This window comes from Solanum pennellii, chromosome 9 (genome assembly GCF_001406875.1).
Source record: "Solanum pennellii chromosome 9, SPENNV200".
Taxonomy (NCBI): domain Eukaryota; kingdom Viridiplantae; phylum Streptophyta; class Magnoliopsida; order Solanales; family Solanaceae; genus Solanum; species Solanum pennellii.
The window spans coordinates 10,650,135-10,664,743 of record NC_028645.1 but is presented as its reverse complement, the minus strand read 5'-3'; positions in this window follow the sequence as shown (position 1 = coordinate 10,664,743).

Sequence of the window (14,609 nt, the reverse complement as noted above, 5' to 3'; positions counted from 1 at the left end):
ACTACTTCTAAACAAAGCACCTAAAAGTCATTCATAACATGATTATAAACTTGAATTCCTAATTCAAATTCAAGCTAGAGTTAAAGAGATAAGTTTATGAGAATTCTTTTAAATATTCTATGAAAGTCATTTTGAGTTCTGTTGTGGAGTATTCTACAACTTCTAGTAACTTGTTCCAAGACTCGACCAAGTGAGTATGAGAATGATGACAATGTATTCATGAGTCTACTTTTTCATCACGATATCCTTCATATCATGAACCATAAATCTTGAAATCATAATTCACATTCAATATAGAGTTAAGAGTAGAGTTCAAGAAAGCCCTTGAGTTCAATTGTGAATCTTTTGAGATCAACTATTGATTTGAAATAAGTTTTGAAGAAGTAAGTAAGAGAATGAGAAGAGTCGTATACATGAGTTCATATAGCTATGTAGACCTCTGAGTTGAAACGTTCATGCCCATAAATTCTACATGGACTCCATGAATTGAGTATCATTGTGAGGAGTAGTTTCTTCAAGTTGTACGTCTTGAGTATTGAGTTCCCAATCCTATTTGAGATTATACTTCTAATCATGCGACTATTACATCTTACCATGAAGTCCTTGAGTTGAATTTTTCATGCCCATAATTACGCATGAACCCTATAAGTCGAACGGTCTTGAAATGAGAAGTATCTTTGAGTTCTTGAGTTGAGAAGTTCATTCTCATAATGAACCCTCTGAGTTGAGCATTCTTGAAATGTGTAGTATCATTGAATTTCTTGGGTTCCAAATATTGATTTCTATCTATGGTTAAGAAAACCTTGCATTGAGTTGTTCACAACCATATTCGGCATGAACCACATTTTAAGAAGTCTTTTACAATCGTTTTAACTTTTTTTTTAAGACTTACGCTTTGAGTTGAGTAAAGAGTAAGAGTAGATTTCATTTCTTCAAAGGTTATACGGGAACTAAGTATTTCCAAGAGTTAAAATATTTTCACATTGAGTAAGAAAGGAAACATTGATTTCCAAGAGAGATTTTAAGCTAAGTTTTGAGTAGTTATATCAAATCAAAGAAATAGTTTTTTTAAAAAATAATATGAGCATAGTATATTTTGGGAGTAGTATTGAGCACCGATATGAGGACGCGAGTTCATAATAACCTGACAGTGTGGGCAAGACGTATTCCAAGAGAGATTTTAAGCTAAGTTTTGAGTAGTTTTATCAAATCAAAGAAAGAGTTTTTTTAAAAATAATATGAGCATAGTATATTTTGGGAGTAGTATTGAGCACCGATATGAGGACGCAAGTTCATAATAACCTGACAGCGTAGGCAAGATGTTGTATCATCACTTAGGCTCATAGTGGTGGTTGTTAGTTCGATAAACTCCCATAGAGTTATGTTGTATTTTTATATACACATTGAGTATTATTGTATTTTTGAAAACATTGAGTTGATATATACAGTTTTACAGTTTTCCATATATATTGCATCTTTTACTACTGCTTTATCCTTGAGTATCATGATTTGAGTCCTTCGAGTTGAGTATCTTATCCTTGAGTACTCTTGAGTTGAGTAGTTTTGAGTATCATTGAGTATTCCTTGAGTTGAGTAAGTTTGAGAAGAGGTAAGTATGTTTCCCTTTTTATCAAGTTTTAAGCTTCTGTTATGCTTTAGAATTTCCCTTATATGCTAGTACATCCACGTACTGAGCCATTCAGCATGCATTCTTTCATGACGCACATTCAGGTATTCGGGATCATCAACAAGAGCTTCATTGATACAACATGGAGTTTGAGTTAGCTATGGTGAGCCTCCTTGCTTTCAAAAGATTTCATTTTCTTTTCAGTTTTGTTAGGATGATGTGGGTCTTGTCCCAACTACCATCTTTGTCATTTAAAAGCTTCATAGATTGACAGTAGAGTTTCAGAAGTCTGTCCTTTTATTTTATTACATGTTTTAAAGACTTAAGTTGTCTATTTATGGCGAATTGAATAATTTATTTTTATTCAGAGTTTTCATTTGAGTTTCATGAATATTTATTCAGTTTTTAAGCTTTTTATGCTTAAGTTAGTCTTCCTCTTGAAATCATCCATGATGAGGATTCTCTTGGGGACCATCAATGGTGCTTGAGTGTCGGCCATGTCCAGGGCGTAGGCTCGGGTCGTGAAATAAAAGTACCATTTGAAAGAACTTAGACGGGCCAAACGAAAAATAAGGGGTGGCGGCAAGTGACCCTGGCGCACTGAGTGGTGTAGAGTGCCAGCCCCTGAACTACATAACACATGTTCTGGCGCACTAGTGGGGCGGCGTGACAACCAGTGCTTAGATCTCCCTGACGAATTTTCTTTCTCGTTTTCTGACCCAAGTTAAGTACACGATAATCTACTTAAAACCTCCCTCAAATCACTAAAATTCATCTCAAGAATTCGTCAAACCCCCAAAAAACAAGATTCAAAATGAAATTTCAAGAGAACTCATCAAAAACTCGAATCCTTCAACCTCAAGAACAAAATTTGCATAAAAATAACATGATTGGCGTGTGGGTGAAAGAACCGAACATTATGAGAACTCACATACCTCTTAGAGATCAAACCCTTGGTGAAACAACCCTTGATCCGCAAGAAATCTCGATGAACTTTTTCCTCTTTTCTCCTTTTTTCTTGAACTTTCTTCTAAAAACCTAAGCGTCTTTGGAATTTGTAAAAACTAAACTAAATCAGATTTGACCCCAAAAATATTACTAAATTTGCTTTAAGCTGATGGGGTATCGAAAAGACCAAACTACCTCTCACTAATTTGGGGAACTTTTTCTAACTAGATAGGCCGACTTCAAATGGGCATATATCCCTCATATGAGCTCAAAATTCAGTGAACTCAGTGGCGTTGGAAAGAGAATTCCAAGATCTTTCATTTGATATCTTATGGTCCACCTAACTCATCATATACTGAAAGTTATGGTCGTTCGAAGTTGACCCAAAACTCACAACTCAAGCATTAATACCTTGACAAAAATAGATCACTATAGTGCTCATATAATTAGATTTTTGTAGAACAAAATCCAGATAATTCTAATTAGCTCCAACTCGTGCATCATACTAGGCAATTAGACGAAGTAAAAATTTCAATGGACGACAAAAAGTTATAGCTTACAAGACAAAAGATTGACAATAGCAATAAAACTTGTATGCCACAAGAAAGTTTATACTTTTCTACCAGGCACGTCAATTGCTTACATCCAGGTAAGGACAAACTTTTTCCATTTTTGTTTTGTTTTATTAATATTATTATTTTATAATAGTGGAAGTTCAACATGATTCCAAGAATCAAGGAGTACTTCTGCTAACAATGTAATTCAAATTAAGAGTTGGAAAAATTTCTCACTGCCACATCTTACGTGAACAAGAAATTGGACACTTGATTGCCTTTCCTTTTCACAGAAAACAAATTAAGAAAAATAGGTCACCACCACTGTTTCTTTTTTGGTCTTTGTTTTCAATAATATACCAATCAAAACTCGTGAATTTTTGAATTTGTAAAGCTATTTTGAAATCAAATTCACCACTAACACATCATAAGCTTTTCACATTTCTTGAGGGAAAATTTTTTCATGAGATATACTTTATTAACTATAAATATGTAAGCATGACTCTAATACCAATTATTGAAACACTATATGCACATCAGAAGTATATCAGAATCGTACCACTAATATATGTTATGCGGAATTTGAGATAATACGAGAAAATATAAACGCGAAAAACAAGACAACAGATTTACATGGTTCACCAACAAATTGGCTACGTCCACGGGGAAGAGGGAGAGCAGTTTTATTATGGAGAGGCAAGAACAGAATTACAGAATAGGGTTTGCCATAGCGTCTATATATAGTGCTAAGCTACGCCCTAACAGGCTTGGGCCCAACATACAGAATTAACCCCCGTCCTTTCTGTTTGTAACGGGTCCGATTCAAGGCATTCAACAAATCTCCACCTTGACTTGAATTCTCCGAACAGATTCTTCAGACGCACTATGATAGTGCCAGGCCTCCCCCTCTTCCTCAGAGTTGCCCCGCAGGGCAATTAACAGCTTCTAATGTTGAGCAAGTCCAAACAGTGTTGAAACTTGCTCTGTGGAACCGGCTTTGTGAACATATCAGCAGGATTATCAGCAGTTCCTACTTTCTTCACCTTGATTCTCTTCTCACTTCTCAGAAAATGATACCTTACGTCAATATGCTTGGTTCTCTCATGATGGACTTGATCCTTGGCTAGACAAATTGCGCTCAAACTGTCACAATACACCGTAGCCTGATCATGATGCAGACCAAGATCACTAACCAGCCCTTTCAGCCAAATCCCTTCTTTTGCAGCCTCTGTCAAGGCCATGTACTCCGCTTCCGTAGTAGACAAAGTCACTGTAGGTTGCAAAGTTGCCTTCCAACTGACGACAGATCCTCCAAGGGTAAACACATAGCCAGTCATCGATCTTCTTGTGTCAACATCTCCAGCATAGTCAGAATCAGAATAGCCAGTAACCAAGCACTGAGTATCACCTCCATAAATGAGACCAACGTCAGATGTACCTCTAAGGTACCGGAAAATTCTCTTCACAGCCTGCCAATGTTCTCTCCCTGGTTGTCCCATGAATCTGCTCACTACACTGACTGCATGTGCTAAATCTGGCCTTGTACAGACCATAGCATACATCAAACTTCCTACGGCACTGGCATAAGGGACTCGTGACATATACTCCTTCTCTTCTTCTGACTGTGGAGCGAACATGGCAGTGAGATGGATATTGGCAGCACTGGGGGTATCAATAGGCTTAGATGAAGACATGCCAAACCTCGCCAAGACCTTCTGAATGTAGCTTCTCTGTGACAAGAAAAGTTTCCTTCTCTCTCTGTCTCTAATGATCTCCATCCCTAGAATCTTCCGAGCGGCTCCCAGATCCTTCATCTCAAACTCAGCACTAAGTAAACCCTTCAGCTTCTGAATGTCATACTTCTTCTTTGCAGCTATCAGCATATCATCTACATAAAGCACCAGATAGATGAATGAATCATCCTTGAGCCTATTGTAGTAGACACAACAATCATATGAGCTCCGAGTATATCCCAACTTCACCATATAGCTGTCAAACCTTTTGTACCACTGCCTTGGAGACTGCTTAAGTCCATATAAGGACTTCTTCAACTTGCAGACGTGATTTTCCTTCCCTGGAACTTGGAAACCATCCGGCTGAGTCATGTATATCTCTTCCTCCAACTCTCCATGTAGAAACGCTGTCTTCACATCAAGTTGTTCAAGCTCCAGATTCTGATGTGTAACTATCGCTAGTAACACTCGGATGGAAGTATGTCTGACCACTGGTGAGAAGATCTCATTGTAGTCCACTCCCTCTCTTTGGTTGAAACCTCTGGCAACAACCCTGGCTTTATACTTGACTCCTTCTGCTGGTGATATCCCTTCCTTCTTCTTGAAAACCCATTTGCAAGTAATAATCTTTCTCCCCGAAGGCTGTATGACCAGATCCCATGTCTGATTCTTGTGTAGGGACTCCATCTCATCTCCCATAGCGGCAAACCATTTTTCAGAATCAGAACTTAAAATGGCTTCTTTGTAAGTAGACGGCTCAGATGTATCTACCTCTTCAGCAACCTGCAGTGCATAACCCACCATGTCCTCAAAACCATACCTCGTAGGTGGCCGAACTCCAACCCTCCTTGGCCGATCTTGAGCTATACTCCGATGGATATCTGATGGCATAGATTCTGGAATATCAGTTTCTGTCTGTGGCTCTTGATCCTCCTCTTCAGGTTCTTTCAAATCGCTCTCGTTCTGAATGACTTGAAACTCCACCTGTTTATCAAGACTCCCAGTTTCTGACGTAGTTGTAGGCTTCACAATGGTTCTAAGCAGAGAACTTTCATCAAAGACAACGTTCCTGCTCATAATAACCCTCTTTTCTGCTGGAGACCAGATTCTGAAACCTTTCACTCCATCTCCGTAGCCCACAAATACTCCCTTTTTAGCTCTTGGTTCTAACTTACCTTCACTGACGTGATAGTAAGCCGTACAACCAAAAGCTTTCAGATTTGAATAATCAGCAACTTTTCCTGACCACATCTCCATAGGTGTTTTGCACTGTATGCCTGTATGTGGTCCGCGGTTAATCAAGTAGCAAGCTGTACTAACCGCTTCTGCCCAGAATCTTCTATCTAGCCCAGCATTAGAGAGCATGCACCTTGCTCTCTCCAGAAGTGTTTGATTCATCCGCTCAGCTACACCGTTCTGCTGTGGTGTATTTCTGACTGTACGATGTCGAGCAATCCCTTCATCCTTACAGAATTGATCAAATTCAGACCAGCAGAATTCCAGCCCATTATCAGTTCGCAACCTCTTGATCTTCTTCCCTGTTTGATTTTCCATCAAAATTTTCCACTCCTTGAACTTCTGGAAAGCTTCACTTTTATGCTTCATCATGTACACCCAAGTCATCCTTGAGTAGTCATCAATCATGGACACAAAAAATCTGCAGCCTCCCAAAGACTCAACACGGCATGGACCCCAGCAATCAGAATGGATATAATCAAGAGTGCCTTTTGTTCTGTGAATGGCCTTTGGAAACTTGTTGCGATGTAGTTTTCCAAAGACACAATGTTCACAAAACTCTAGGCTTTTAACCTTATGACCAGCAAGAAGATCCTCCTTTGACAGAATTTGCATCCCTCTTTCACCCATATGACCAAGTCTCATGTGCCATAACTTAGTCATATCCTCCTGGTGAACTTCTGACGATGCAACATGGGCTGAACCTGTAACCGTGGAACCTTGTAGAAAATACAAAGTACCACGCATGACACCTTTCAGAATCAGATTTGAACCCTTCCAGACCCGCAAGACTCCATCTTTTCCCGACCAGCTGAATCCCTTGCTGTCCAAAGAACTGAGAGATATCAGATTTTTCGTCATCAATGGAACGTGCCTGACCTCGTTCAATGTGCAGAAGCTACCGTCATGTGTCCTTATCTTGATCGAGCCTGTCCCAACCACCTTGCAGACAGAACTGTTGGCCATCGAGATGCTGCCTCCGTCTATCTGCTCATAAGTCGTGAACCACTCTCTCCTAGGACAGATGTGATAGGATGCCCCAGAATCGAGAACCCACACATCTGAATGATGAGTGTGCTCATCCGCAACTAGGGCAATGTCTTCTTCAGAATTGGTGTCTTCTTCAGCAACAGCAGCAGAAACTGATTGTTTTTCCGATTGCTTCTTCTTCTTCGGACAATCAAATTTCCAATGTCCCTTCTCCTTGCAGTAATTACAAACATCATCTGGCTTTGCACCCTTCGACATCGGCTTATTTTTCTTTCCGCCGTTTTTCCTTCCCTTTCCGCTACTGGTGAACAGACCGGAAGGCTGTATGTCCGTACTTGTGCCGTTAGCCTTATGCCGTAATTCCCTGCTATGAAGGGCCGATCTGACTTCTTCCAGCGACACAGTATCTTTCCCAACAATGAACGATTGAACAAAATTCTCAAACGACATTGGGAGAGATACTAACAGAATTAGGGCAGCATCTTCATCCTCGATCTTCACATCGATATTACGCAATTCTAATAACAAAGTATTCAATTGCTCTAAATGTTCCCTGAGTTGTGTACCTTCAGCCATTCGTAAACCGAATAGACGTTGTTTCAGAAGCAGCTTGTTGGTTAGAGATTTTGTCATGTACAAACTCTCCAGCTTCAACCACAGACCAGCAGCAGTCTCTTCATCCGAGACTTCCGTGATGACGTCATCCGCGAGACACAGCATGATCGTCGAATGCGCCTTTTCCTCCAGAATCGCCATCTCAGGAGTAACGACGGCGTTCTTGTCTTTCGACAACGGCGCCCAGAAACCTTGCTGTTTCAACAAAGCCCGCATCTTGATCTGCCATAAACTGAAACTGTTCCTCCCTGTGAATTTGTCAATTTTCACGTTCAAAGCAGACATCTCGAATTCTCCAAGAACACCGATTAACCGAGAGGCTCTGATACCAATTTGTTATGCGGAATTTGAGATAATACGAGAAAATATAAACGCGAAAAACAAGACAACAGATTTACGTGGTTCACCAATAAATTGGCTACGTCCACGGGGAAGAGGGAGAGCAGTTTTATTATGGAGAGGCAAGAACAGAATTACAGAATAGGGTTTGCCATAGCGTCTATATATAGTGCTAAGCTACGCCCTAACAGGCTTGGGCCCAACATACAGAATTAACCCCCGTCCTTTCTGTTTGTAACGGGTCCGATTCAAGGCATTCAACAATATACATAATAGACCACACATAGTTTATGTTGAAACACATATAATCATGCTAGATTATATATATTTTATGCTAAAATACATATAATCATGCTAGAGCACATAAATTTTTTGAAATTTAGTTCAAGAATTACCTCTTGAAGCGCGAGCAAATACCTTCAAGCGTATCCACAAGCTAGTCCGCAAACTAGACGAGAGTTTTGCGGTCTTCTACACTGATCCCTCGTTCACTTCTGAATTCTTAATACTTGGTGGGCAAGTATTGTATATCAAACTTCTTGTTTCAAGGGTTAGAAGAATCTCTATTTATAGAGATCCCTTCCTAGTCGAACGAAGAGAGGGAACACCATGTTATTCCTTAGAATAGAAAAAGACATGTACTTCTCCCTTTTCTTATTACTCTCTCCATTCCATTTTATGTGGCACCATTTGACCCTGCACGGAGTTCAAGTAATAAATGAAGAATTTAAATGTTTACCAAATTGTCTTTCAAAAGTGGACTCACTTTTCTCTCTCCTCATAAATGTATTAAAATACTATTTAAAATTAAGTGGGACCAACAAGGTTAAAAGAGGAATTGTATCTTTAAATTCTTAACATACAAGGAAATGTGACATTCTTTTTGGGACTAACCAAAAGGAAATGGTGCCACATAAAATGGGACGGAGGGAGTAATAGAAAAAGTCATGTACTTCGCCATTTCCTTGAAATAGAGAAAGACACTTCCCATTTTCCTTAGAATAGAAAAGACATATACTTCTCCCTTTTTCTCTTTATAATAGATTTCGTGTTCTAGTTAAATATGAACATAGTAGGGACCATAATCAATTACTGAGACTTCGTATTATGGAAATAATTTAAAATAATTAATTTGAATTATATTGATTAGTTACAAATCATTCACTACAACGAAAATCGTTATTTAAGACCAACATTTAGGGACGAGTTAATAATCTCGTCTCAAAAAATACTTGTATTGGGAAGAGATTATATTTCTGTCCCTAATTCTATATGTTATTATGAAGGTACAAAATCTAGTCCTTAAAGAAATTCCAATCTGGTCTCAAATTCTAAATATGGTGGTGAGAAGCGGGAAAAAGTGAATTTTTTAAATCTTAGTAGAAACTCATCAGACGTTAAAAAATTACATCATTAAATATAATTCATGAAAACTCTCTATATTTTCAATACAAGACAATAAAGTCACTTCATATTTTACAGCACATAAAAGCCCTAAATCGATTTCATAAAAAATCTCTGCATCAGGTGTGCAAATCGCATCTCTTTGGGAAAACTGTGCTAATACTCTTTGATTTCATCCGCTCTTTCCCAAAATAAAGCACGGGTTGCACCTCATCAAGAGAACTTTGTCTATGAGTTGATTTTCATCAAATTCATTCTGAGGTATGTCTTCTTTTAAGCGTTAATTTTTTTCTTAATTCTCTTAGCGCTAGTTTTGTTTGAGTTACTCTATATATTTATTCACCAACTGGTTGTTTTCTATAGGTGTATAACTAGAGAAGTGTTGGGATTCCTAGTTGATAATCTTGTTTTTGAAGTATATGCAAATTTGTAGCATGAACTTTTCTTATTGAATTGTAGATTGACAATGATGCATAGAGTTTCCTAATGCCTAACCTAAGTGAAGGGAGCAGTAATAAGAACACAACTTATTCATGTCATCTGCATCATAAGATTTTTCACTACCATTTGAACAAACTCTTCCTATGAGAACCAATCTAGTTCTTCTTGCTCTACTTACTTTTTTGAGTGTTGTAAGGGTCTGACAATATCTTGAGGTTCTTAGAGAAAGTATCATAAAACTTGTTATAATCCTCTTTGTTCTCTGCAATTTCAAGGAATAGTCCAGCACAATTCTTCACAAATTTCTTGAAAATGACCTTAAGGCTATAGTTTTGCAACAACATGTGCTGGATTTGTTAAGAGGAAGTTCTTTCTATAATGCCTTTCACAAAGCTCAGATATTCAGGCATCAGCTCCTAAAAGTAAATTTTTACAATAATCAGACTATTGAAATATGTAACAAACTATTAATGAGACACTTGGAGTAAATAATTCCTTACCATGATATGTGTTCATTTAAAATGTATTTGTTAAGTCATATTAATCAGCAAAAATTGGATCACATATCGAAATTATTTGAGTTAACAATGCAGTCCATTTTATGACTAGGCATTCAGACCTTTTGTCGTGGTTCTTAACTGCCTTCTAATGTCTACAACATCACATTAAATAGCTTCTGAAAAATATAATTCTATAGGAATAAAATCACTTCTATTTTTCATCGTCTTTGTTACAAAATAAGAGTTAATCATTGTTTATGTTATTGTTATTAACTTTACAAATATTTTCATTATTGTAGGATAACTTTGGGAGTGTTGACAAGAAGAAAGAAATGAAGTGGTAAGATAAGGTACATTTTTGTTCCAAAAAATTTCAGGTATTTCGAGTAATAATATGAAACTTTTAATTTACGAAATTGCACTTCAACTTTTATCTTTAAGAACATGATTTTTATTGCAAAAACTTCAAATATTTTGCAACCTCTCCCTTGGAATCTCTTTATTTATCCTTACGTTAGGAAGGGGACAATTAAGCCTTGTTTTCCCAAGGATATTCTCAAATCGATAGATGCTAGTTTCCTTGTGTATTTGAATCATGTTCTTTAAAAAGATATTCACAAGTCATGCTTTGATGGTCATTAGCACATTAGATCATAACGATGGATAATTTCTTTAGGTCTAAGAGTATCTGGAGTTTGAATGTTACTTCAGTTTATTGAACCCTAATTTCGTTGAGAATATGCATTTTAATAAACATTTTAATCTTACAGTCTAACAATACACGCAAGAAGCAAAAGAAAATCAACATATCAAATGAAGTTGGCAATTCCTTATCATATTGGTAGCTATAGCCTATGCGAGATATTATATATCAACATGCAATATAAAAAAATATATTTCTGGTCTCTATTGTAAATAGCTACATAAGCTGACGTAATAAGTCATATAGAGTTGAAAATATAGTAGAAAGAATCAATTGGCTATGTCTCAATTTTACTTTCTTGTCTTTCTTTTCTGCTCTCCATTTCAAGCACCATTGTTGGTAACTGTTCTTTCACTTCATAATTTTTAGTTTTTTGCCTTTAATTTGTTTTCTTTTTCTAAAGAGAGTAGTTATAAATTTATTTGACATGTTTAATTGATTTGTTGAGTTTTGTAGTCATTTTCAAATTTCCTTGACTTTTACCTTGTATAGTCGCTATTCCACATCTTCATCTTGCTCTGTTTTTGACACATTTCTCTACACAAATATCGGAAATGTTGTTGTTGTTGATTCATGCACCTGTAATTTTACAAGCAACAGTTGCTTAATGGAGGAACCATTAGCTAACTAAACTTCTTTACACTGCTTCACAATATCTTTTTTCTCTATATTCACATTTCTCGGCATAACTGACAGGCATAATGTTGTTGTTTCTTGCACATTCAATTTTAAAAATATCATATGCTTAACAGAGTATTCATAAGTTTTCTAGAATTCTTTTCATTGTTGCACATCTTCTTATTGCTCGATTTTCACACACTTCTTTGTACAACTGTGCGTAACAAGACTTTCTCTATTTTATTTTATTTTATTGCATTAGAATAGCTAATAGGTAAATGAATACAAACCCCACTTGATGAGTGTTGGCTACAATATGTTGTGTTCTACTTTTAGAGTATTTCCGTTGGAATTAGTACACATCTCAACCTTGTAGGTTCTTCTGAGCATAAGATACAATTATACTCGCCCATCAGGTGTCCTACATTTCTACTCACTAGAATCATTTTTCTCGCTCAATACTCTATATAGGTTGTATAAAACGATCAAGGTGTTTTCTCCATTCATTTTGTGATCCCAAAAAAGATAAAAACCAATTTTGCCGCCATACCATTTGTATAGCTTTGAACATAGAAAACATGAAACACATCAAGCTTATGCATCGAGACTTTCGTAAGCTTCGGTAAAACTTAAGTAGCAAAGCATAAAACTACCATCATAACTGATATCAAGCTCTAGTCAGCTTTATAGAGCATCTAAGGCTACTGTCTACACAACTCAAGTAGACTTTTGTGTGATCACAAACCTCCCTAAATGATCTTTATGTTAAATCTTTATAATTTCTTATTATTGCGTATTTGAGTTTTCAATTTTTTCAACCCAGGTCCTCTTGAATATTTTAAGTCTTTCAACTCATGTCCTTTGGATATTCTAAAGTCTTTATAAATTTTTTGAGTGCCTACCGCCTGCATTTATCATTTAAATTCATTTTTAAGTTGAAGTGAACTCCCATTTAAATTTTCTACCAAATGTTATTTAGTTGTGATTCATCATAAAAAATGTTTCATTCTTGGTTAATGTATCTCAAAGTTATCTAAATTTGAACTCTCAATTTGGTTAAATGAAGAAGGTCAGGCTAGGAAACGAGCTAACGGGAGGCAATATTAGATCTTTTTCATAACTGTTCAATTTTTATTATGCAAGCTCTTCTTTTTATTTTCTGTAAAGCTGCATAATGGCATAAATTTTGATTTTAAAATTCCTCCCTGCTGTAACACTGCAACTCCAGCAGCTCCTTTGTTTTAGAGTTTGCTTCCAGCTACTCCTTTTACTATTTGTTGCAATTGCGTTGTTAATCAAACTTGTCTTTTATGCTATTAATTCAGTCCATTTATTTCTATTTTCTAACATATATTCCACTTTGATTAATTTGTAATCATCCACCAAATGATCATATGTAATTAAGCTTGATTTTGTTACTAATATATTTAAGAAGCTTAATTAAATTTGTTTTTTTTTTCACGTGCAATACTTAGGGCCCGTTTGGATGGGCTTAATAAAAGCAGCTTTAAAAAAGTACTTTTGAAAGTGCTGAAACTTATTTTTAAAATAAGCAGTTATGTGTTTGGATAAAAGTGCTGAAGTTGCTATGCCAAACGTGAAAAGGGAAAAATGGAAGAAAGAGATGTTAGGGTTATGTGGGTAATTTGGAGATTGTATAAAAATATTAAGGGCAAAAAGATAAAAAATGTGGTCAACTTAAAACAGCTTATAAGCTAAAAAAAAAAAAAGCACCCCTACCCCAGCTTTTAACTTTTGGCTTAAAATAAGTTTTTTTTAACTTAAAATAAGTTATTTTGAGTATTGCCAAACAGCTAAATAAGTCAAAAATCAGCTTTTAAGTCAGTTTGACCAGCTTTTAAGCTGAGCCAAACAGGCTCTTAACAATATATTACTATATTGTCACAATTCAAAATCTTAGGTCATCATAACACCTGGTAACATTCCACCTGTAGATAAGTTGTACCCATAATTGTAACCATAAGTAATTAAGAGTTATCACGTGGAAGAGAAACATATGAAAAATAACACACATATCAAAATAGAGGAAAAGATAGAATCAAATGTACATAATCAATCCCCAAGACATGTATCAATCAGTATTTGGGTTAAATCAAAATAGGAGTATATATATATATATATATATCATATATTATTATAAGCATGAACCTCTTAACCCCAAATTTGATTTACCATTTTAACCCTACAATATCATTTATATATTAATTAATTAAATATATTAGTTAAACCTATTAACCCTATATTAGTTAAACCTATTAATATTGATTATTATAAATTTAATTTCCTAACAGCCCTAATTTAATTATTCAGAAACTGTCATCTGCTCCACTTCTCTTCTGACCGTTATGAAGTTTCATCATCTTCTTCCAAAACCTTTTCAGCTACTCTCATCATCTGTATAAATGTCTCAAATCACATGTTATTGTCCATTAAATTGTTTCTCTTTTTTGTGCCTGGATGATATACAGGTAAATATTTTTGGATGAGGAACTTAGCTATTCTTTATCATGAGCTCTGCCTTTTGATATGGAACTTTTTGCCTGCAAGGATTTGTTGACAGAGAAACTACTCTTATTGGAACATTGACAGTCCGTGAATTCCTCTACTACTCAGCATTGCTTCAGCTTCCTGGTTTTCTTTGTCAGAAAAGGAGTTTGGTGGACACCGCTGCATGAAAGGTCTTCGAAGTGGCGAGAGAAGGCGTGTCAGTATACAGGTAAATATTTTTGGTGCTCTGTTTTTGTTTCCTAATAGTTACAGTCAATTTTTGATGTTAATGCTTTGGTTTTGCTCTGTTTTGCTGCTAATTGCAAATATATGTACACCCTTAGCCTGAGGATAATCTGAAGGTAACTTCTGATGAACATGAAGTATCATGTT